Consider the following 26701-nt stretch of genomic DNA (forward strand, 5'->3'; position numbering starts at 1 on the left):
CAAATATTAATTAATTGGGTACATATAATACTTAAAAGTATAAACTATGTAGAATAATCTTTTAATTTGGAAATATTGCCCTTTCAAGTTTAATAAAAAATGTTATTCAAACTTTTCCCATGCTGATTTCAGATCAATATCTCCCTCTTCACTAAACCACTTTCCTTGAGCCATCAAACATCGTTTCCCAGAAAACACATCCCTGCTTCCTTTCTGCGACGAAGTCCTGTTTGAAGTGGAGCATAATGATGATGCTGAAGTTTTTGTCCCAGGCCACAAGGTTCCATTTTCAGACATAAGCACAGTTTTTTGTTTGTTTTATCCCATTTGTCCTCGGCGAGTTTAAGTGTGGTATCTGCCACGTAGCCACTTACTATTGGATTTTTTAAAGATAATATTTCAATGGTTAGACTTTTGGAAAATCTGATACCCCTTAGGAATAATTACTGGATTTGTTTAAATTTTGTTGCCTTTTTTTTTAAAGATTATGTCAGGTGCCCACGATAAAGGTCCAAAATTAGCATTCACTGAAGCTGTTGCAGGTTAATGTGTCTTTCCTAAACAGTATGTTATTGCTTAAATTAAAGTAACTGAGAAATCAGACACGGTATTAAGGGATTGGTAAGGTTTCAAAAATACTATGACACTATCTTTTCTAGCTGATAATTTTTGTCAGAAAGGAAAAGCTGCTGTAGATACATATGTATGTATATAGAGATTGTGTTTCGTGTGTAAAAGCTGAGTTACATCGATCCCCAGGGAATCAGCCCTACGTTAGCCAGGGCTCTTGGCTTCAAAGACAGAAACTTAACTCAGACCAACAGAACATATAAAGAGGCTTAGTGGGTTGTATAAAGAGAGGACAGGGATAAAATGGGCTCAGGACTGATTGAGTCTAGGAACTAACAGAATGTGTTATTCACTTGGTTTCCTTCTTGCTCTTGAGTAATCTCTTCCTCAACTCATCTCTCTGGTCTTTATTCGCCTATGTCCTGGGGTCACTTTTCTCTTCTTCCACAACGTTCGTCTCCACGTGGGAAACACACAGACCAGGAAGCTGCAGCCTTCCACCATCCTGAGAGAGCATCTGCGCTAAAGGAGGAACAAGGCTATTTCCCCCCACTTAGCACATGAAAACCCCAAGGGAAGGAGCTGAGGTTTCCTGCCCACCCCTGGGATACTTGACAGTGTGCGAGTTAGTGAGCTATTCTCATTGACCTGGCCTAGCCCACACCCAGCCCTGGGAACACAGCTGAGTGCCCACCAGCTCCTCCAGAGGGAGGGGTGGGCCCCTACAGGCACAGGAAAGATGCTGTGGGAAAAGAGTGGGAAGGGAATTCTGGGCATATCAAAACCCAGATGTGCACTGCACACATTTGAGACTAACTTTTTATCTATTTATTTTTAAATGTTTTTATTGGAGAGAGAGAGAGAGAGAGAGAGAGAGAGAGAGAGAGAGAGAGAGAGAGAACATTGATGTCAGAGAGAAACAGAGATCATTGTTCCCACAGCTACCGCAATGGGAGATCAAACCCAAAACCCAGATGTGTGCCCTTATCAGGAATCAAACAGGTGACCTTTGGTATACAGGAGATGCTCAACCAACTGAGCCACACTGTCCAGGGCTTAGATTCATTTAAAAATTAATAAACACTATGAAGAAATTTCTCTTTAATGGAAATATTCAGAAGTTGCTTTATCTTAAAAACTGGAGGCCTGATGCATGAAATTCGTGCAAGAGTAGGCCTTCCTTCCCTAGGCTGCTGGCACAGACTTCCCTCTGGCACCTGGGACCCAGTCTTCCCTCTGGCCCTGGTTCATCTGGAAGGACGTCTGATCTAATTAGCATATTACTCTTTTATTAGTATAAATAATTACTTAAGACACATTTCTTGCTCTGAGTCTGCATTATAATTGAGTTGACTAAATGTCCAAGTTATTGTTGGGAACTGAGTTCTGCTTTAGAAATATGATTAAGTTAATAATATTACATGTCTCTGCCTGAGCTTACATAGTAGGAAAGACCAAATAGTGAATGTTTTCAATTTACTCCTAATTAACCATTTCTATTATCATCATGCATACTATACAAAAACTTTTCTACTGTCCTATTATTCTTCTGGTCCTTTAAGATAAGTAACATTTACACGGTTTTAGAATTTAGGGCAGGAACGGAGTCCTAATCAATATTTTCCCATACTTCTAATCAAAACCTCAGCTCTTTCTTAGTCTGCGAGCCGTTCTGCTTTGCAGTGGAGTGTGATTCTGTGCCTGCTCTTTGAGAAGGAGTTCCAGCCGCCTTCTCCGTCCACCTTAAACTGCTTTTCCCAGCTGCAGGGGATTAAACCAGTTATGAGATTTTCCTAGCAGTAAACTTTCTGAACAAATAGAACAGTTTTTTCATTGTGGTGTTTGGGAATTTTTCAAAGCTTTAACTTTTTTAGGTCTTTTCCATTAGGTTTTAATTTGCAAAGTTTTATAAGCAAAATTAACCAGGAAAATCAGATTTTGATATATAAAAAGTTTCCAATTAGAAAGACTTAATTAAACAACATAGCTCTGGCCCTCCTTTCTCTTTAAATGGCATGTGTGCAGGTACTTGGTGGGACTGGAACGGCTCCGTAATCAGAGCGAGACTCCAAACTTCAGCACATATGACAGTCGACGGTGTATGAGTACAGTGTGAATCTCCTATGAGTTCCAGATTCCGGTTACCAGGCCAGTTGGGACTTAGGTGAGCACCGCTGGTTCGCCTGAAACTTACAAAAGAAAACAGTCTTTGCTACAACTAGATATGAAGTAAAACATTGTCTACTGAAGGCTTCAGAGACAAGAAAAAGCTTTAGGGGCTACTTTGAAAAGCTTTATGTCCATCAGAAATTGCCCACTCTCTCAGGAAGAGTGAAAGCCCACACCTACAGTGGCCACCAGCTCCCGGGGGATCTGCTCTGAAGTTAGTTAGGATCGCCAGCTGTGGCAAATAAATATGCAGGACACCCAGTTAAGAATTCCACTTTGGACCTTTAAATCTGATCAGCAGCAGATAAAATGACAACACAATAAATTAGTATGAGTATGTTCTGTATTTTTTCTGGCCACCCTACCCTTACATCACCTCCGCCCACCCCCCTCCTCACTCAATTTCAAGTGCAATTCTTTTTTTGCCAACACGCCAGGCTCCTGCTCACTCTGTCTAGAACCCCTGCTCCAGGTACTGCAGCTGCCAGATTTAGCAAATGGAAATGTAGGATGCCCAGCTGTACTTGAATTCCATATGAACAACAAACAAGGTTTACTATAAATTGCATGCACAGGAAAACTTTTTTGTTGTTTATATGACATTCAAATGTGATTAGGCAACTGTATTCGTTTCCTAGGACTGCCATAACAAAATCTCACACACGGAGTGGCTTCAAAAATAGAACTTTATTTTCTCACACTTCTGAAGGCTAGAAGTGCAAGATCAGGTGTTAGCAGGTTTGGTTTCTCTGGAGGCTTTTCTCCATGCCTTGCAGATGGCCCCTCTCACATTGTGTTTTCTCAGGGCCTGTTACCAGGGTGCATGCATATCCCTGGTGTCTTTTCTTCTTTTTTAAAAAAATTTCTCTATTTTTCAATTACAGTTGAGGTACAATATTATATTAGCTTCAGGTGTACAACCCTGTGATTAGACATTTATATAACTTATGAAGTGATCACCCCGATAAATGTACCCAGCTGACATCATACATATTTATTGCAATATTATTGACTATTTTCCCTAAGCTGTACTTTATATCCCATGACTATTTTGTAACTTCCAATTTGTACTTCTTAATCCCTTTACCTTTTTCATCCTTTCCCCTAACTTCCTCCCATCTGGCAACCATCAAAATGTTCTCTGTATCTATGAGTCTGTTTCTGTTCAGCTTGTTTGTTTGTTTTCAATTCCACATATAAGTTAAATCATATGGCTTTTGTCTTCTTCTAACTTATTTCACTCAACACAATACCCTCTAGGTCCATCATATTTATGCGGATGGCAATATTTCATTCTTTTTTTATGCCTGTCAAATTCATACACACACACACACACGCACACACACACACACACACACACACACACACACTGAGTGGCCAGATTATTATGACCACCTGACGTTTGTAGGCAAATTAGTCATACACTGCATCGTATGGGGTATAGAAGCTGAAGGCCTGTTCGAACACCTTTGCTGTCTGCAGTTACCAAGATAAAATGTCTCCAATTTGCACAGGAACACAAGGATTGGACAGTCGAGCATTGGAAAAAAGTCATGTGGTCGGATGAATCATGTTTCCAGTTGCATCATGCAGATGGCAGAGTGAGAATTTGGTGGAAACAGCATGAAAGCATGCACCCCACATGCATGAGTACAACCCTTCAAGCTGGTGGGGGCAGTGTTATGGTTTGGGGCATGTTTTCCTGGCATGATTTGGGCCCTTTAATTCATGTGGAACAACATCTGAATAGCACAACATACCTAAGTATCATTGCTGATCAAGTTCATCCTATCATGTTGATGGCGTATCCCAATGGAGATGGCTTCTTCCAACAAGACAATGCTCCATGCCACGGTGCTCATATTGTGCAGGAGTGGTTTCAAGAATATGAGGGAGACTTTGCCTTGCTTAGGTGGCCCCCACAATCACCAGATCTCAATCCAATTGAGCATTTGTGGGACGAAGTTAAAAGAGCCATCAGGCAGCTGCTTCCACAACCATCAAATCTCACAGAACTAGACAGTGCTATTCATCAGGCATGGTGTCAGATTCCTCACATCACCTTTCAACATCTCATGGAGTCAATGCCAGGAAGAATCGCCTCAGTATTGAAGGCAAAATGTGGCCCAAAGAAATATTGATGGGGTGGTCATAATAATCTGGCCACTCACGTTCAAATATATCCCACATTCAAAGGCTGTTAAATCGCATTGTTTACCCATATTTTCAGAAATGAAATCACTTCTACTGTCATGGTAAACAACCTGCTTCCCTATTTATAATGGTCTGGCCTTCTAGCAACTTCAGCGCGAAATTATAGCTAATATGCCTACAAACATCAGGTGGTCAAAATAATCTGGCCACTCAGTGTGTGTGTGTGTGTGTGTGTGTGTGTGTGTGTGTGTGTGTACCATTTCTTTTATTCATTCATCTATTGATGGACACTGAGGTTACTTTCATATCTTGGCTATGTAAATAATGCTGCAATGAACGTATGTATGCATATATCTTTTTCAATTGAGTGTTTTGGGTTTCTTTCGGTAAGTACCCAGAAGTGGAATTGCTGGGTCCTTCTTTGTCTGTGGTTATAGCCTTAGCTTTAAAGTCTATTTTATCTGGTAAAAATATTGCTACCCCAGCTTTTTTGTTTGTTTGTTTCCTTTCTCATGAACTCTCTTTTTTCATTTCTTTACCTTCAGCCTGTATGTGTCTTTCAATCTGAAGTGAGTCTCTTGTACATAGCCTATTGGGCCAGGTCCCCACTCTTACGATTTTATTTAATCTTAATCACCTTATTAAAGCCCTATCTCCAAATATAGTCATGTTGGAGGTTAGAGCTTCAACACACGAATTGCGGGGGGGTACACAGTTCAGTTCCTAACACCATTCTTATTTTATCTGGCAGCCTAACACATCATTGTGTCTTCTCTTCCATTGGGTCATTGCTCAGAAGTCATCTTCTCAGGGTTGTCTTCCTGGAGCCCCTATTTAATATTGCATACACCCCCAATCCACCTCAGCCCTCCCACTCTCCTATCATGCTTCATCTCCACGAAGTTACCAATTTCTGACTTTTCTCCATTTTATTTACTTACTTCTCATTTGTCTCCACCCACTTGAATACTAGCTTTATGAGGGCAAAGGTATTTATTTGTATTGTTTCTCTATCTCTGTGGACCTGGAAAGTACTTGTTGCATAATAGGTACCCACTAAACAATTAATGTTAACAGTTAAGCAGGCTGGTGCAGCTACCAGCTCTAGCACAAAGAGTGAAACTGATAATTACAGGAGAGTCAGAGCAGCCTCCAGCTCCAGGTAACCATGCTGCAAAATACTTGAGTGACTCTCAGACCATCAGTGTACCTAAGCTAGTTGCTAATTATATAAGTTCCTGGGCCCTGCTACCAGATATTTGATTCAATTAGGTAAGGACTAGGCATGGAAATGTGCATATTTAACAAACTCCTCAGCTGACCCTGACACAAGGACAGCTCCTTGAGAAATGTGATGCTAGCATCAGCTTCAAAACCAGTTCTGGCCAATACAAGAGGATTATGGAATGGTATGGGTTTGGGGCAGAGTGTTTCTTGAATTAAAATCCCTGTGGCTCACTCTAGCTTTTTAATTATTGCTTTTGCCCAGAGTTTCTTACACAAACTCCTCATTCCTCAGAAGCATCCTCCTGGACTTCTATCACAGCATCCTCAGGTCCTTGCCCTCACGTACCTCACATTCTCCCCACAAGGCTCTAGGTTGGGCCTGTAGGTGAATCGCAGCTCAGGCTGGAAGTGGGTGGGGTTGGCCTTCATCTGCCTTCACTGCTCAAGGCAACACTGGGGAGCCACTGAGGCAGAAATTGTGAAGGGAAAGGGAAAAAGCTATTAGTGACACAGAACTGACTGGCATTGCCCAGACCCTGAATCTATGGTCCCCTTCACACCACACCAGGAGGTCCATCACTCTCCGTGTGGGTTTATTCTCTTGAAACAGTGCCCTTGTAGGATGCTGTGTCAGCTTATCTGGCTAACGGTAAGACCTGAGGCCTTCTCTCTCCCACATGTAGACATGGCCTTGCTCCTTTCTCTGAATTTGATGTGATAATTTCACCTCACCCCCTCAGCTTCACCTCCTTTTGGTTTCTGTTCTGCTCCATCACACCTGGCATCTTGGCATCCACTGTTTTCTGTAGAGTTCTTTTGTCTCCACTTAGAAGACTAGTTGAAGAAAGACAAAAGGAGATTCAGTTCTGATTGAGGCTAACCTGCTGGTAATACATTTTATAAAATTGTGGACAAATATTGTTTTCCTAGCCAATGCAAATGCTTCTCATTGCCTCGTGTCCACACAACCATAGAACATTTATTTCTTTTAAAATCTGAAATCATGCTTTTATTTAACAAACTAGAGGCCTGGTGCATGAATTTGTGCACGGGTGGGGTCCAACTGGCCTGCCCCAATCAGGTGGGGAGGGGGGGGGGCAGGGCCAGCTGGGGGGAGGGGCCGAGAGTGGTTGGCCGGCCCTGCCCCCTGCTTGAACTCCCAGTTGAGCTCCTGATAGAACTCTGGTCAAGGGGACAATTTGCATATTAGCCTTTTATTATATAGGATTCCTCACCACTTACGAAAAAGGACTTATACCAGCTTCCTAATCATTTTTCTAATACCTGTCATTTGTTGTAACTGTCTAATGGAATATGCCTGTGGAAATACTTTGGTTTCCTCCTATTCTACTTATCTAAAGTCAACATTAATATTTTATTTTACTGTTTTAAATTATTTCTTCTGATACTTATTATCACTTTGTTAGGTTAGTCCTAAGTGAAATTTATAATTTACTAAAACATAGTTTTCTTTCAAATTAGCAATTCAATTTCATATATGTATATAATAAAATGAACAATTAAAGAAAATTCCAGGAAGAAATCCAAATTTTGTAAAGAAACAGTTTCACTTTATAAAGGGCACATGGTCAATGACCAAAAAATACGTGTCAAGAAATAAAATGAAGGAAATTAAAACATTGGGTGGTTAGCTACTCAGTCACTAAAATCCTTTATGATTTGGAGTTAGTAATTTAATTTCCTTGAACATTGGTTATTTCTCTCACATTATAAAGATCAAGTGTCATAAATAATTAGAAAATCCTTTGAAAACATTACATCACAAATATAATTAGTGGTATTTTTTTTGCAGAAACAGAGAAATTAATTCTTTTCCCTGGGCTAAAGCTGGCCTTGACAATGCATAGCTCTTTTTCTCACTACATGTGATTTCACTTTGAATCCATAGACCAATGACAGTGGCAGTGCTGGGGTGAGGCTTAATGGGAATGCTAAGCAACGGGTCGGAGCACTCAATGAGAAATGGCTGTTCGGGACAGAGAGATACAGTTGTGTTGCCCAAAGCCTTCCTCTTTCTGATGGCAAAGCTTCCATTTTGTTACCTCCTCAAGAGCTTGTTCATCTGACTCAACACAGGGAACAGGCCCCAACTACAGTCTGTGTCCTCGAGAAAAGACAGGCTTTCCGCTTCTTCCACCTGTGACCGATGGATGGGAAAGCCACTGACCTGAGGTCTCTTCTTTCCCATCAGGCCACACACCCCATTTCTGTGGTTCTATTATGAGCAAGCTTTGCTGGAATGCTGGAGGGCTTCTCCAGGGCATGTTTGGTCGTTCAACCGCGCACACACAATTAGCTCCTGCACAATATGCTTCTCCCTAAAAAATGCCTTTTCCTGTGTATCCAGATCCCATCTTCATTTCTCAGCGGTGATCTATAAATCCATATGTAACATGACTACAGACTAAAAGGATAAATAATTGAAAGAGAAAGGCTGCTGAAAGGTGACTGTAGAGACAGGCACCGAGGGGAAAATGGGGGTAAGCCTTTAGAGAGAAGAAAGCTATAGATTATGAAAAAAGGCAGATAGGAGGAATCACTTTTCCTCACTGGGTTGGTTAGCTATTGCCACATATTCCAAGACCTGGTGACTTAAAACACTATGTATCAATTATTGCTCAGCACTCAGTCAGTCATCTGGGCAGATCTGCTGATTTGCAATTTGTGCCAGGCCCATTCAGCAGGTCTTCTAGGGGAACCCAACTTAGGTCATCTGTGGACAGCTCTAGGATGCTGGGCTCAGATGTCTGTGGCTGGTTTCCTGTTTCTGGGGCAATGGCTAGACTGAGCCATGTATCTCCCAATGTTCAGCAGGAGCCTGGCTTTATTCACATGGTAATGCAGATTTCCAAGTGAGTGGACATGCACAAGGCACTCAGAAACCTATGCTCACCATCGTGTCTGCCATATACTGTTGGTCAAAGCCAGTCACAAGGCCAGGCCAAGAGCAAGTGGTGAGAAGTAAATTCCACTTTTTCATTGGAGGAGCTGTGAAGGACTGTGTTCATGGGTGCAGTCAGTGTACTAGTCTTATCTTTCATAAAACTTGCAAAGTTTACATAAGGATGGATGTGCTTTTGTAGAATGCACAAAGTTGGAGCTATGGGCTCCCTTGTAACCCTTGGATTTTTGAAAGACTACGAAGCAGGTTGTGGCAGAGACCTCTGGATGATTCTCAATATGTTTATTAAAAACTTATCTGGTAAAACCTTCTATCCTTCATGATTAAGCCTAGTGTTCAAATGTCAGACAACAGGGATTTACTGGGAATCAACCTATGTTTCTGGCACTGGGGGTACAGAAGTGAACCACACAGACATAATTCCTGACTTTGGGCTAAAAGAGAAGACCATGTAGATGATTGCACACGTGCTAAGGGTCTGTTCTTTCTCCATCACCAGCCCTCAGAATTTCTCTCACAAATGATAGATGCACTTTCTTAAAAAAAAAAAAAATCAGCACTTGTTAAAGGCAGTAAGGTAGGACTATTGCAATAGGTGTAGGGGCCCTGCGATGTGATTTTACAGGGGAAGAGAGATTGGGCTCAACTCCAAATACAGCACTAGCAAGTGGGAATTTATAGCCAAGGAGCAGGATGGAGATGAATGGATGGAAAATTACTCAGAGGAAACATCAGGGGGAAAGGTTCTGGCTAAACAGACCTAACAGGATTCTTGCTGAAGGCAGGCCAGGGTGAAGGACATCACTTCAGGGACAGCAGAGGATGAGGGACTTGATTCAATATGAGATCAGATATCAAAGGTTGTAGTGCTGGTTAAGTAGACTTCGTGGGGTTTTGGTAATACCAGATTTAAAAGGAAATGCAACAATAGGCCTAGGAGAGGGTTCAGGAGCTTTACCAAAGTTGGGTCAAAGAATCTCTATCAGGTTGAGTTTTCCCAAACACACCTGCCAGTTGTTCCTCTGGGCCTTTTCATAGACCTTCCTTTTCCTTTTCCTCCCACATCTCCACCTCCACTTGTGGAGCAACTACTGTCTTGCAGTCTTTAACTTCGGTATCATTTCTCCCAGGTCGTTTTTGCTTGTTCTACCTGGGCTCTCCCCTATCACACTCTCTTGTCATTCCTGTAACCTTGCCAATCTCTCCCAGCAAGGGGTTATGAATAGGCTATAGTGAAGTAAAGATTATTTTGAGCTGAAGACATGTGAGAATCAATAGCTGAAGGATGGGAAGTTTTTTTTCCTGAGCTCCTCTTATCTTCCCCAAAGCAAAGTGTCCCAAAGAATTCAACTGCCATTGGTGGGATTTAGGTAAAAATGAACCAAATATGGCACTGTGGCATAGCAAATACCGTAAGCTTAATAAGTTTGAGATGTTGAAGACAACAGGCCCAAAATGGAGTTGCTTATGCTAAGCCCCATGTCATCAAACCAAGACTCAATTATAGTTTTGAGACTCCCCAAAATGGAATCTTAAACCAGTCAACGAGGCATCAACTGGTCAGCATTAGTGAGGTCATCTGCCTGATAGATCCCTGTCATCCCTAAAGGAAAGTGACCTGCAATGACCACCCCACTTTTTGCCAGTGTAACTTCTAATCCCTTCTTCCTATAATGCCTTTCATTTTGTCCAGCTCCTCAGAGCGCCTTGCCATCTGCGAGCTGGGAGGCTGCCCGATTCCAGAATCATGGCATGAAACCAATAAGATCTTTCGGGGGGTTTTTTTTTGGTCCTAATATTATGCTTTATTTATTATGTTTTACATGTAATATATTCAAACCAAGACACATTATAATGAAAATGTTAAAAGTTAAGGATAAAAAGAGAATCTTAAAAGCAGAAAGCAGAATATGAGTTTTGTTTCTTAACAAAAGCAACAGAAGCAGGAAGGCCATTCCTACCTTCCCCACCCTTCACCCCTAAAGCAGTTCCAGAACCTTCACGTGAGAGGTGCCCTCCCTCCACCAGGGGGAAAGGGGCATCTTTATCTCTCTGAAGACAAGTGGGGGCTGAGAAGAACTCCAGCAGGTTTTGCCGAATGCCCCCCAGTTCGTGACACCTACCTTGAACTCTCTGACCTCCCTTATTTCTACACAACTGCCCACTTTGCACCAAACCTGGCATACAAATACTCGGGCTAGACTGATTCTCTGGCTCTTCATTTCCTTACAAAGGCTCTTGTGTCATGTAAAACATATTAAGTTTGTGGGCTTCTTTCCTGTTAGCCTGTCTTTGCTGGTTTAATTTTCGGACCCAGCCACAGATCCTAAGAGGTCTCCCCTGCAAGGCCTAGAGGCAGGTTAAAAACTTCAATGCCTGTGTGCCTGGGGGTCCAGGCGGAGACACGAAATGAATAGGCCATAGGATGCGGGGAAAGTGGGCTGTTCCCCTTAGCTGTCTAGAAGTGCCCACTTTTTACGGAGATGAGTGTAGAAAAATATTTCTATAATAGAGGGAAAAGTCAGTTCAAGGACAATGATAGTAGCTAGTGACACAGTGGGAGGCATGGGGGCCAAGAGGAATGGGGGACACACAAACCTACCAGAGAGGATAACTTCTCCTCCAGAGCCCGCTGTGTGGAGCCTGGGGCCAGTCTGGTCACATCTGCACATTTTTCAAGAGAAACTGGAAATGCATATCTTTCTGTGAAATATGTGGTTTTTTTTAAATGTTGGTTTGAGCTTTTTAAGGGCAATAATGCCGGGCAAAGAGGTCACATCTGTGGGCCACATTGAGGCCATGAGCACCGGTTTAAAACCTTAGTGTTTGAGGCTCCAACAGAAAAGGCATTATATGTAAAGCACTGCATTTGAAACATTTTTTACAATCATTTCAACAACATGCTTTTCCCTAGCAGGTGGCGGGGTCCCTCAGCTCGGCAGTCTGGGCCCTCACTCCCGGGGAAAGTGATTTGCTTGGAGGTAACCTGAGCGGCTGGCCCCGCGAGGCTGTGGGGAGGAAAGTCGTGGAGTGACTGCCTCTGTGCATTCCTCCCTGGTCCGGCATTCACTCCCACAGGAGCCAGTCTCCATCCTCTTCATTGCTTCAGCAGAAGGCCGGCTCATCGTGCCCAAAGATATTAGCTGATAATGGCTCAGAGCCTTACAGTTTGAAGAGGTATTTAGATTTTAAACGAGGACTCAAAGATGAAAATGTCATCTTTTTTTCACCATCCTTCTCCCAAGAATGAGAGCACTAATCAACAGCAAAGCGTGCTGGGGACTGCCGGCCGCCACAGATCGCGGTGACACTGCACCGTTTCAGATCTGGAGTAGCATCAATTAATTAATTTAATAATATTGCTTCGCTCCAGTTTTGGAGGTTATCAGGAGTCCATATTAGAGGTCTTCATGACACCCTAGCACTCTCAAGGAAATAGAGCTTATTATTGGGGATAAATGTAAAATTTCAAGAAAAAGAGAAGGATTTTTTTTTTTTAAACTAGGAGCATTGAATCCGTTTACTGGAAAGATTCTATTTTAATGTTGGCCACTCACACAGATGAAGTTGATTATGAAGGGAGAAATTGTTTGGTTCATTAGGCTTTAATTATAGAGATGAATTATTATGGATGAAAAGAGGGAGCCACAAATTATGGAGATTGAATTCCAGTTCAATAAACAAGTTCAAATATCTTTACTGGAGACATAAGCTAGTCATGTTTTCCCCCCAATTTAATGTGATGTCCGTTGACAAATGATGTTAGAATGTCCCTGAAAAAAAATAAATCTTAATATCTACAGTGTGTTAGTGGCTATCATTTAAATTATATTTTCCCCCTAATTATATTTTCTGATGGTGGTATGGAGATAGATAGGCCTTACTTCTGCTTCAATGTATTTTGTGTAATAATGACAAAACGTTACATTCCTGTTATGCCATTATCCACGAAGCCAAATTGCTTTTATAATAGCTCAAAGGCCTCCAATGGCTCCCCGATGTATGCAAAGACAAGCTGAAAACCTTGAGCTTGATATTTAAATAATCTCAGGATCTGATCCAACCTAAATATCTAATATTATCATTTAGCATGTTGTAAAGTTACAAGACTTCTGCTGTACTGAAAGTTCTGTTCACCATCTCACAAATAGGCCTTGTATATTTTGCTTCTGATATTTTAGGCATATCTTCCCTTACTCCGTATTTTCCTTTTTAAATTCTAGTTGTCTGAGTTCTATTTTCAAGGCCCTGTTTAAATTATTCAGTGTACAAAATAAATATATACACACTTTAACAGCTGATTCTATTGAAAATGAAATGTATTTTAATACTTCGCCTTTGTAATTATTCAAAGTTGTATAAGATTTCGGGACACTATATCCTTCATCTTCTTTCCTGTGCACAGTATTCTTGTTGATCCTACTGCCTCTTTTGTAAAACATATTTTTTATATCATTCTTCTTTAAACCTCTTATATCACTGGTAGTTTCATACTGAAGTCATTCAACCATATTTTAAGCACTACATCCAGTATATCTTACATTTCTAATTTTTTAAAATGATGGTTCTACAAAATATTGTTAAAAAATGTATGTGACAATGAAAATTTTGAAAAATGCATATTTCAGTATATCAGAGAAATACTGTGATTTTTAAAAGTGTGATACTATCATGGTGGTTATATGGTTGTATTTTTTAAAGATTATTTTATTTTTTATAGAAATATAATAAATAGTTTTGGATGAAGTAATATAATGTCTAGGTTTTGCTTCAAATCAATGTGGGAGAAAGGGAAGTGGTAGGGTATAAATAAAAACAAAAATAACTATGATATCAAGATTGACCAAGATGAGTCAACAACATTGACCAAGATTGGCCAATCATCATTGAAAGTTGTTGAATTTGGATATTGAGGGTTCATATACTATTTTATCTACTTACATATGCTTAAACTTTTTCATTATAGAGCTGGTCCATGTGGGCTCAATTGGTTGGGTATCATTCTGTGCACCAGGCAGTTTCCGGTTTGATTCCTGTTCAAGGGCTCATGCCCAGGTTTTGGGCTCAATTACTGGTAGAGGACATGCAGGCAATCAATCAAAGTTCCACTCGCTCACATCGATGTTTCTCTCTCTCTCCCTCTCCTTTCTTCTCTCTCTCAATATCAATAAACTATTCTTTTAAAAAATTTTACATTATAAAAAAGTGTTTAATTTTTTTAAATCCTATGTAATAAATAGGTAATATGAAAATTAACCCTCACACCCTCACAAGATGGCTGCCTATGACCAGGCTGGCAGGGGAGTTAGTGAGGGATGACCAAACAACTGAACAAGCAGGCTGTGTGGGGTGACCAGGCTGGTGGGGGGACCATGAGGGGCAACCAGGCCAATGCGGGGGTGGGAGCAGTTAGGGGTGACCAGGCAGGCAGCCAGGTGAGCAATTAGGAGCCAGCGATCCAGGATTGTGAGAGGGATGTCTGACTGCCGGTTGTGGGATCAGGCCTAAACTGGCAGTCGGACATCCCCCAAGGGATCCCGGATTGATGAGAGCGTAGGCTGGGATAAGGGTACCCGCCCCCCCCCCCATGCATGAATTTCATGCACTGGGACTCTAGTAAAGTAATAAAATTAAAAATGTCAGAAACAGTATGAAAACACTGAAAGGGGGTACTGCCCTCAGCATGGAATAGTCATGGTTGTTGGTAAGTCGCTTAGTCTTGCTGAAGTTATGTAGTCTCTTAAGACATTGTAGTGACTACCTAGGCCTTGGCCACTTCCAGCTCAAAGCTCTATGAATTTAAGTGTTTAGGAATGAAAGATGGGTTTTTGGAAAATGGGAGCATATATAAACTCTCCAGAGTGATCACTTTAACACCAGTGAATTACAGCCCCTCTTGGGGGGAAAATAAAATACACTTAAATTCAACAGAGCAGATGCAATAGAACATTCTGTAGCCCAGGAGAGAATCACAGCTGGAGGTGGCCAGATAATTATAAGGGAGCGGGTTTCCAGTCCAGAGTTTGTTTTGAGAGCAGTGATTTGGCAAGAAAATGTTCTCTCTCTCATACTCAACAAGCTCTAAAGGCCTGGAGGGACTTGGATTTTCAGCATAAGCTCAGCCCAGACTGGGTTTACAAAGTCACTCTGGATGTCTGATCATACGGAGCTAAGATTTCAAAGCAGGTGACAGGTAATACCCAAGGCTCCTTCTACTAGCAGTGGTTTTTCAATTTGTCTGTCCTTTAGCATGATCTGGAGAGCTTTGAGGAATGCCTGGGCCTCATTTCTTTCAAATCTCAATTTAATTTGTCTTGGGTAGATGTCACTATTTGGGGACGGGGCATTGCCAAGCACAAGTGGAGAGGATCCACTGGTCCCTCTCCCTTCTCCTTGGTCTATAAAATGAGGGGGCTGGCATGCAGTCTCTCTAAGGTGAGGAGACATTTTGTGGATGAGCACACAGGCTCTGGAAGCTACCTCCCAGGGTTCAAATCCCCACCCTGCTACTTACTAGCCCTTTGGGAATCTTACCCCATTTACACTATATATATGTATGTATAGCCACTTTTTGGGGTCTACTCTCATTTCCAGATTGTCCAACCTTACTGTTTGCACATTTCCTGACTGCAGTCTTGGCCCTAAATTTTGGTTCCAGCAACTTTGGGGATTCATTATTCTATTGTTATCTACTTTGCATCTGTTCTACACTTCCATAACAAGAGCTAACTTAAAAGAATTATAATATAATGAGCATAAAGCTGTATCTCCTATCTAAAACGTACACCATCTGGTTTTCAAATGTTTTCTGGGGGCTTGGCACTCATGTTGTTATTGAATAAATTTATCATGAAACCTCATCATAATACCCATTCACCTGGATTTACCACTTAATCATTCAATGCTTACTTGAGATTAACCCATGTGGAAAACTTGTCACCTTTGCTAACATTAATACACTGTCTTTAGTGTATGTCTCGAGAATGCAGACTGATAAATTTAGACACACTCATTTGGTACATATCACTTTCCTTGTCTCAGACAGTGATGTCACAGGCTTTTTTTTTTTTTTTTTTTTTTTTTTTGTAAGGGTTCATTATTTCAAGGTTTCAATTGTTTGTTGTGCTGCTGTCTTGAGGAGTATGATCAGACTTCCTGTCCTTCTGAATGCCTCCATGACATGTGTGCTGATAGCAGTGGTGGGCATTTAGGGTTTAGAGCAGTGGTTCTCAACCTTCTGGCTCTTTAAATATAGTTCTTCATGTTGTGACCCAACCATAAAATTATTTTTGTTGCTACTTCATAACTGTACTGTTATGAATCGTACTGTAAATATCTGCTATGCAGGATGGTCTTAGGCGACCCCTGTGAAAGGGTCCTTTAACCACCAGAGGGGTCGCGACCCACAGGTTGAGAACCACTGGTTTTGTTGCTGAAATGGAGACTTAGGTCCAGAAAGTAGCAGTACTTGCCTCGATAGCTATAAAGCAGTGCAAGCTGTCCCTTTTCTACTTGCAGGTGACTTTGATAGCCCTCCACTGTGATCAAAGAGGGTGTGACAAGGGTGGGAGTGAAGTGGGATGGGATCCTGTGAGCATGGAGAATTGCTTTCAGAAAGTGCACATATTTTCCTAGCTGGTTTGGCTCAGTGGATAGAGCACTGGCCCACAGACTGAAGGGTCTTGGTTTTGATTCCAATCAAGGGCACATACCTCGGTTGCAGGCTTGATCCTAGGCCCTGGTTGGGAGCATGCAGTAGGCAAGCAATCAATGTGTCTCTCTCACACTGATGGATGTTTCCTCTCTCTCTGCCTCTCCCCTTCCCTTCCACTCTCTCTAAAAATCAGTGGAAAAATATTCTCAAGTGAGGATTAACAACAACATCAGCAAAACTGACTGGCCTAGCTTCAGTAGATTTCTTAGCCCAGTGGTTCTCAAACTTTAGTCTGCATCAAAATTATCTTTGAGGACTTGCTAAAACACAAATTGCTGGGCCCTATCCTTGGAGCTTCTTTCTTCTTATTTTTTTGAATCCTCACCTGAGGATATATTTGTCATTGATTCGAGAGAGCGAGGAAGGAAAAGGGAGTGAGAGAGAGAAAAACAATGTGAGAGAGAAACATTGATTGGTTGCCTCATGCACATGCCACAACCGGGATCAAAGCCACAACCTGGGCATGTGCCCTGACTTGAAATCAAACCTGTGACCCTTCAGTGCACAGGATGGCACTCTAACCATTGAGAAACACTGGCCAGGGCCCTTGGAGCTTCTGGTTCAGATTCTTATGCAGCCTGAGGATTTGCATTTTGAACAAGGAGACAGAGCATACCGTGAGAACCAGTCAGGCGAGCACACTGACCTCATGTCCCTGACTCCCAATTCTTACTACTGTTGATAATTATTCATCGTTGTTAATAGTATTCTCACTTTCAGTACTCTTCCCAATACATTGCTGTGCTTGCATAAAAGGTGGTTTATATGGCATCTGCTAGCTAGGTTTTCTTCCTCTTCATTCCATTTTCCACTGTCATCCTTCTCCCGCTATCACTGAGGCCCCTATTATGTGTCTAATTATAAAAGGTGCTCTGCTTGGCACTCAGGGTGCCAGTGGTCACGCTCCATCACGCACCATTGGTGGTAGGAATCTCAGCAGGGCCACCGTGGCTCTGTTACGTGTAAGAGAGAGATAACCAATCGTTTGTTTACAATTCCCAGTGATAGGGACCGTAAGAATGATGTTCTGCTCTTTTGGTAAGTTATTTATTTTTATTAACTCATTAATCCTCCAGCTGTGGCTCAGTATTAAAGGCTAGCCAAGGAGGAGTGGTGCTAGAAGCGCAGCTGCCCCACAGTTGTGAGGCCACTAATGGAGAAGCAGTACTCAGACTTCCCTGGACGATGGGAGGATGCCCCAGGTAGCAGTTCCTCACCTAACCAACACATGTGTTGACTTTACACAGCATAAGAAATTCCAGGTTGAAAACAAGGCGCATGCTGCCATCAACATTATATATGGGAATGCGTGTGGGGCTGTGTTGCCACTAATGGTGAATCATGTATTTCAGTCTGAGTAAGCATTTTATGAGTTCTGTTCAGAGAAAATATGATGAACATACTCCAGAAGTTGTGAAAGAACCTTTCTTCTTAATTTTTTCCCAGTGCTGCAGGATTTATTGCAAAGCCAGTCAGAGTGCAGGAGCAAGGGACAGAGTCAGTCTCTTGGGGATAAAACAAGCCAGATTCAAACCCGTTGATCAGAAAAATTCCCATTGCTCTGCTGTGAATACGTAAGAGCCACAATACTTGGATAATCTGCTTCTTATGGTGCCTTGATTTCAAAACTTCCCTTATTCATGAATTGTTTTCATTGATCCTCTTTTCATTCAACCAAATTGCACATTACCAAGACGTTGCCTTTGTTGAGCACATTTGACCAAGAGCATGAGGGCACAGAGACAGCCCGGGCCTGCAAGCAGGCTCCATGATGGCAGAAGGCTGCTCTCCAATCAGAGCTGCTCACTCCCTTCCTCCCCAGCCAGGACTTCAGCCTGTATCGGTGTATCGCGTTGTCTCATTCTGTCATTTCTCAGGCTCTAATTTTTTCCAGCTGCCAGCCAATCAGCTGGCTGACACCACTTTCCATGTCTCTTAGAGCGTTATCTAGGGATTCATTATGTAAGACGCCGTTCACTCGTGCGCGTGTGTGTGCACCCAGAGAATAAAGTTGCTCTTGTGCTGTTGGTATGATGTCAAGGGCAGTTTCTCATTCCCTTCTACAAAGCTTTCCTTCTTCTGATGCAGCAATTAGTTGACTATTAATAAAAAGACATTAGGTTATGCTTATTTATTTTTAAGGAATGACATCATCCCCTGCCTTAATGTCTAGCAATGGAGCAATTCACGGGTCTTTCCATTTATTACATCATGGAAGCTGGTTGAACTTGGCAATTACCTTGCTGTTTTCACAACAGTGTTGAAAAGAGTGCTGAAAGGGGGGCCAGTTGCAAGGGTCTGAATAAACATCTATGCGGCCATGTGTCCTCTTATTTTGTTAAGCAAAGTTATAGCCAGTGAAACGTACCTGCACGCCCTGGTTCAGAATGCAAATATCCTCACTTCATTCCACGGCAAAGCCACAGTGCTTGGTCTGGGAGGATAGCATGGGCTTGGTAATATCCAATTAGTTGGCTGGCCATCCGAGACCACTCAGTAACGAAGGCCTACTGACTAAGAGCTACAGACCTCCAGCTCTCAGTTGAGTAGTTCTAGGAGGGCACCAGCTAAAACACTCAAAGATCCATAGAACTTTTCAAATAAAAAGAACTCCGAGGCTCCATTTTAGACGCAGGGGAATTGAATCCTAAATTACGGAGGAAATTTGATTAATGCTGAGCAGTTAGCAAGTGGAAAGACTGGTTTTATTTCCACTCTGTGATAATACCCGTCTTAAACATGCCACCTCTCTGGACTAGTACAGATGCTCTAGCCGCAAGTGGAACTTACGATATGCTACTTGCATTTATCTGGCTCTTTGTATTGATTTTTAAAAACTTGTTTCTCATTGCTGGAGTACTCGAGGCCTGAGGCTGCTTCTCACCTGGAATAGCTTGGTGCCTGTGATTTAAACTCCAATAACAGGACGGTTCGAGCCATTGGTGTCAGTGGACTATTGAAATGGAATCGTTTCTCCTCATTTCTTCCCAAAAGACTGTATTTCAAGAGCACAGATTAGTCCTCACCAAAGGGATACATTTTTTTTCTCAGTTCTCATTATGGTTCAGCACAAAGCTCTGACTTTATAAAGGTTTGACCATGTCAGTCTTTAAGGAGATAACCAGATGTATTGCTCAATGATGAAGCTGCCAAAGGTCTGGCTAATTGAATATAAGACATGGCCTTTGACCAAAGTCAGTCAAGGGACACTGCTTTTTCACAGTCACAGCTGCAGCTATGATAAGGTCTCGCCACAATGGATGACAAGACCCAAAACTGACCACTGACATTATCAACATGCATGTGTTCTTAGACTCTAAGACTCAGATTTGAAGCACGGATAGTACTAGTCCCCTAGCACTGCAAGTGTAGGGGAGGAAAAATGTTCCTCAACTCTCATAGGGCCCCTAGCTTGCTCTGAAAATTAAATCGACAAAGATTAACAGGAAGAAAGGGGGCGCCTTTTATTAAATATTTACATGTACATGGGCACTTCATAAGGTAATGAAGACCTAAAGAAGTCATCAGAGCAGGAAGCTTTTATACCTTTTAGACAAAGAAACAATAAATGTGTGAAGAATTGACACTACTAAGGGGTTGGGTTAGGTGCTATATAGTTAATGGTGAAGAAGATAAAGATATGTAACAAGGTATGTTTATACAGCCTTCTCAGCCCTCAATTCCTCATCTCTAGTTATAAGAACACCTTCTTTCCTCCTGGTACATGGTGGGTAGCTTGCACCTGGGAGTCTTATGTCTCAAAGGAGAAGGACTTCTGCTGTTTACCTAAATTCCTTTAGTTTCATATTTTTAATAAGCCACAATGCCATATTTGGGGGTAGCATGTCCTGAACTCCATCACAAGCAATTATGTGCCATGAATATGCCTTGAAGAGTGCCATCATCTCAGTAACCTATATGTTTCAAAAATTTGAGGAGTTTTTATTTGTTTTAGGGAAGAAGATAACCATGACATGGAAATTATTATGCTAAGGGAAATAAACCAGCCAGAGAAAGACAAATACCATATGACCTCACTTATATGTGGAATATACTGAACAAAATAAACTGATGAACAAAATAGAAACAGAGGCATGGATGCATGGAGCAGACTGACAGCTGTCAGAGGGGAGAAGTTTGGGGGGACTGGATGAAAGACGGTGAAGGGGCCCTATAACTGGTTTGACTCAGTGGATAGAGCGTCGGCCTGCGGACTGAAGGGTCCCAGGTTCGATTCCAGTCAAGGGTCCCAGGTTCGGTTCTAGTCGATTCCACTGCTCTAGGTATGTATGTATGTAGTGTATATGTCCTGTCATGATGTATGTAAAAGAACAGGTCTAATTTTTTATTAGCTTTTTAAATGTAGCTGTAATACATGAGTAAAATTTCAAACCATCTGGAAGTAAATAAAATAAAAGAATATTTTAAATTTAAATAAGCTTACCATGGGGGTGTGCAGGACGCAGCTGATGGATGTTTCTCTCTCGTCGATGTTTCCAACTTTCTATCCCTCCCCCTTCCTCTCTGTAAAAAATCAATAAAATATATTAAAAAAATAAAGAAAGATGGTGAAGGGATTAGTCAAAGACATAAGACATAACATATAGACACAGACAACAGGGTGGTGATAGCCAGAGGAAAGGGGGCGTGGGGTTAGGTGGGCAAAGGGGGGATAAATGGGGACAGAAAGAGACTTTGCTTGGGGCAACGGGTGCACCATGCAATGTGCAGATGATGATTTGTTGAGTTGTACACTTGAAACTTGTATGGTTTGGCGAACCAATGTCACCCCAACAAATTCAATTTTTAAAAAGTTACCTTATATATTAAATAATTCTATTTCTGAAAAAAAATTATATACAACACAGAAATATCACTTTTCCCATGGAATGTTTTTATTTTTTTTCTTTAAAGTGATTACCCCATCTATAGGAGAGGAAGCATAGTACCTTACATGCAGTGGACCCTCCTATATTGGGCAACAAAACAACAAAAATTCAAATGGACTGTATTACTGAGTCTAAAACCTCAGGCAGATAGCTCATCTACAACGAAATATAATTAGTTGGAACAAGATGGTGGAGACAGAAATTTAAAAGATAAGAACCTTCAAATGAATAAACAAACAAACAAGTAAGTAAGTAAATCAATAAAACCAGCAAGGAAAAGTGTGTTCTGGAAAGAGGAAATTATAAGTCCAGAGGCCTGAGCTCATTGCAATCTAATAACAGGTCAATGTGGCTGTCCCATGGCGAGCACAGGAAAGGTTCAAGATGAGATTGCAGACACAGGCATGGAAGCAGGTCACGCAGGTCCTTGCTGGCCATGCTAATAGGATTAGGTTTTAGTTGAAGAACAATGGAAGGTCATTAGAAGGTTCTTACAGGGAGGTGATATGATTTAGAGGCTCTTTGGAGAATTGATTGTCATGGCAGAAGTGGAAGGCAAAAATCCAAGTAGGCAGTTATCCAAGTAAGAGACGATGGTGGTGTGGGCCTGAGGAGTAGATACGACAAAAAATACATACCTTCCCTAATATCTGCTCAATTGACATATTTCTATGAGTTGATTTAATTCCCTTTTTATAAAAGGAGATTTGTTCCTGTGGTGTTTATGCTTTATTTGTTTTGTAGAAGCCCTGTTTGTCTCTGCTCATTCATCCAAAAGAAATGAATTCACTCCAATATGGGTGTGAGACCAGGAAGGTCTATCCACTCATTCCTGATAAACCTTTCACTGTGGGTTAGTTACAGATTTTCATTCATAAATCTCTGGAGAATTTTCTTTTTCTGATTTTTTTTTCTAGCTTTGGTTTTGAATCCCCTCTAATGCTTTTTGTCAATTGTGCAATGCTTTCCATGTGAGTGGAAGGAGAATTCATACCATTTTGAGTGGTTAAGTGCCTTTAAATGATTTAAAATGTTGGGAAGATATTTAACTCTTTGGCAAGGGGATTTGGAGAACATGTTATTTCCAGCTGTGGGTTAGATCCATATTTGGAAGGAGAAATTCTTAGTATCAAAAATATCATAGAATACATCCAGGTGTTTTTAAAAGCTGCAAAAAGTATCGCAGCTAAGAAGAATCTTTCATTGTTTCTTCAAGATGCCATACTTCTTCCTCAGTGAAAATGGATACCACGCATCATGCTTCTGAAAGGACTCTTGGATTCATTCCAGTCGTCTAGGATGGAAGGCGGGCTTTTGAGAACATTAAAAGCAGGAAACTGGAGCAAGAGAGTGTGGGCACTTGCAAAGGTGCTAAAGATGAACAGGACTTAACGTTGTAAAGAAACAAAGTCTGGGGTAGGCGGTAGAAAATCCCATCCTGGAAGAATGAGAATTGTAAAGAACAGGGATTGGTAGTAGGACTTGAGAAGTAATAAACCATTACATTGATGGTGCTAACTTAAGAAAAGGTAAAAAAATAAAACAAGACTACATCATTACAACTCAAATAGTTGCTCTTGAGAATCCAAGAGTCCTGCACAAGTTATCAGCTCACAAATGGTTATATAATCAACATTGCTGTAGCTGGTTGTGAGAGTATATGGCTGGATTTTAAGGTTAACCTCCAGAAGGACAATCAGACAACACATTCCCTGTGTGTTGGTTTTAGAGAGAGGACATGCGGTGATTGGATCATGGACCATTTTAGAATGAAGACTGAATTAAGTGTGCTGGGCTGTGATCCAATTAATAGCAAAGCAATTCAACATAATTGACCCCAGAATAGTTGATTTGGTGACACATGGATAGAGCTTTGACAGCTTAGGAGTGAGATCAGGGAAGGAAATTAATGTGTGATTTAAGTAAACTCAGGCACCTGGTCGTTTAATAGACTTAGACACTTTCATCTTTTGTTATTGGATTGAATCTGGCCCAGTTGGGAGTTGCTGAAAAATTGATTGTAATAAACTGGCCTCCATGATATGCCACTTCGGGGCTCAAAGCTCTTCCTGGATCACCTAAGGGAAATGATGCAACAGCCGCACTGGCACGCACTCGTCTATTTCACTTACACAGACCAACCTGTGTTTCTTCCGAGGAGGTGGCTGTGAAGTGTGATAGATGGTGAAAAGTTTTGGAACCAAAGGTAGGACTTAAAAATGACAGCAAGACTCGAGTTGGACATAGTTCAAGAAACACACTCTTAATTAAAGAAAAAAAAATGGGTCTAAGCTGGGTTCAGCTCTTACTTTTGATCCAACATTTTCATGGTTGCACTAAAGGACTTGGACATATTTGCTTAATTCTACCTCACATGCTTGTTCATTCATTGCTTTTTAGATTCTGTGCTGTTGTTCCCTCTTCTGCCACTGCTCTAAGTGTGTATGTATGTAGTGTATATGTCCTGTCATGATGTATGTAAAAGAACAGGTCTAATTTTTTATTAGCTTTTTAAATGTAGCTGTAATACATGAGTAAAATTTCAAACCATCTGGAAGTAAATAAAATAAAAGAATATTTTAAATTTAAATAGGCTTACCAAATTGCCTTACAAAAAGTGTGTACCAATTTATACTCTCGCGAACAGTATATGAGAGGGTCCTTTCTTTGCCAGACCTTTGCTGAGAATTGGTTTAATGGTTTAGTGTATCTCAGTCTAAACTTGAGGGTATTTGAATACGGGTTTTTTAAAATGTATTTTTATTGATTTCAGAGAGAAAGGGAGAGGGAGAGAGAGATAGAAACATCAATGATGAGAGAGAATAATTGATCAGGTGCTTCCTGCACAGCCCCCACCAGGGATCAAGCCTACAACCTGGGCATGTGCCTGATGGAGAATCAAACGTTTGGTCAACTCCTGGTTCATAGGTCGACGCTCAACCACTGAACATGCTGGGCCGGCTTGTTTGTTTTTATTTGTTTAACAAATGGGATCATTCACTGTTCTCCAGGTCCACCTTTCTCACACACTCAAGCCAGGGCTGGGTCTTCATCACAGCTCTTTTCTGGGTCTGGAATGTGTCCTCAGTTATCCCCAGCTGCCTCCTCACCTTTCGAGCCTTAGCTCAAAGAAAGCTTCTCCTGACAGAATTTTCCTCCCCACTCTTTTAAAGAGAAACCAAATTTGCTCCAAAGAACCTGTCTGTATTTATTTATTTCCCTCCAAGAACTTACCATAATCTGAAATACCTTTCTTTGTGTGTTTGTTTGTTTCCTGTCTCTTTCATTAGCGATTTGGTATCAGAGACCTGTGCCTCTTTTATTGCGCTCTTCCCAGTTGGCCCAGCAACTGGCCAAGGACCATGCTGAATTGGTTGAATTTATGGCCTACAGCTCCTCAACTTCTTCTCAGAGGCCATGAGTGGACAGAATGGAGGTAGATGGATGTGGTTTCTACGATGACTCCCGCTAACACTGCAACTTCATGTCCTCCCTCTTTCTTGAGGTTATCATATGCAACAGTGGATTTTCATATTTTATTTTAGAAAAAACTTTCGTAGGCTTGCAACAGAGGACAATTTAATTAATTCACAACTTTATTAACTTCTACAAAATAGCAAGCATTATACTTAATTGTAAAACACTTAAGTTATTCCTTCTATAGTTTGCTAGTTTTAATTTTTAACTTCAAATATATCATATATGTTTCCATTCTAAATTGATATAGATCTATATAAACATTTTGAATGATTGCATGCTATTTCATTATATTCATGGATATATTCTAAATTATTTAATCAGCTCCTTTTTAATGGGGATTATTTCTTATTTATGATCTATAAAATCTATTTCAATAAACGTGATGGTTGAAATTTCCCATATCCTCTCTAAGTCTGATTGGATATCATCAATATCTTTAAACTTGACTAAATTAATGGTTGAAAAATAAATTGTGTGGGTTTTTTAAAGTATTTAAAAACTAGTGGCCCTGTGCACAAAATTTGTGCACATTAAAAGGGGATTAGAGGAAATATTTTAATATTGCTATTTGCCCTTTCTCTATAATAGAAGTGTCAGAGATGAAAGAAAATTAGTAAAATGTATATGAAAATCTCCCTCCTGTCAGAGCCTGGGGCATGCCGCACACCCAGAGTCAAGTCCCTGCCCACCCACGTGGGCCTCGAAATCACACAAGACCGAGACCCAGCTACCCCACCCCTGTCAAGCCCCACAAGGTGGGGGGCACAGCCTCAGGTCTCCCGGTCCCCTCGTGAGAATGCGAGGGCATGATGACCATTTGCATATTAGCTCTTTATTATATAGGATTACTAGTGAAGCTAAGAATCATACTGTATTTATTCATTCAGCAAATAGTCACAACTATCTCCCAGGACTGTTCTATATACTTGAGACATGGACACTACTGAACCAAACAGACACAAGTCACTGTTCTTAGGTATTCTATGTATTTTCATGTTTTATGAGCAACTCATTAATCTGCTGAACTGCTCAACTTGTTCCAATTTTTTAAAGATTTTTTTAAGTCTTTATTGTTGAAAGTATTACATGTGTCCCTTCTTCCCCCCATTGACCCCTTCTAGCACCCCCACCCCTGCCCCAGGCCTTCACTACCCTATTGTCTGTGTCAATGTGTTATGCATATAGGCATACAAGTTCTTTGGTTGATCTCTTCCCACCCAGCCACCCTCCCCCACCTATTGATTTTTTTTTGTTCTTTTTAGAGAGAGAGAGAGGAAGGGGAGGGAGAGAGAGAGGGAAAAACATCAATGTGAAAGAGAAACATCGATTGGCTGCCTCCTGCACACCCCCTACTGGGGATTGAGCTCAAAACCTTGTCATATGCCCTGACCGGGAATTAAACTGGTGACCCTTAGGTGCACTGGATAATGCCCAACTAACTGAGCCACACCCGCCAGGAGCCCTTTTGTTTTTTAGAAATTATTTATGCATTAGACTTTTAAAATTATTGAATTAAATTATTACTTAATATCATACTGAAAATTTAATTTGTTTATATTTTAACTTTTATTTTTT

This window comes from Myotis daubentonii, chromosome 16 (assembly GCF_963259705.1).
Source record: "Myotis daubentonii chromosome 16, mMyoDau2.1, whole genome shotgun sequence".
NCBI lineage: Eukaryota > Metazoa > Chordata > Mammalia > Chiroptera > Vespertilionidae > Myotis > Myotis daubentonii.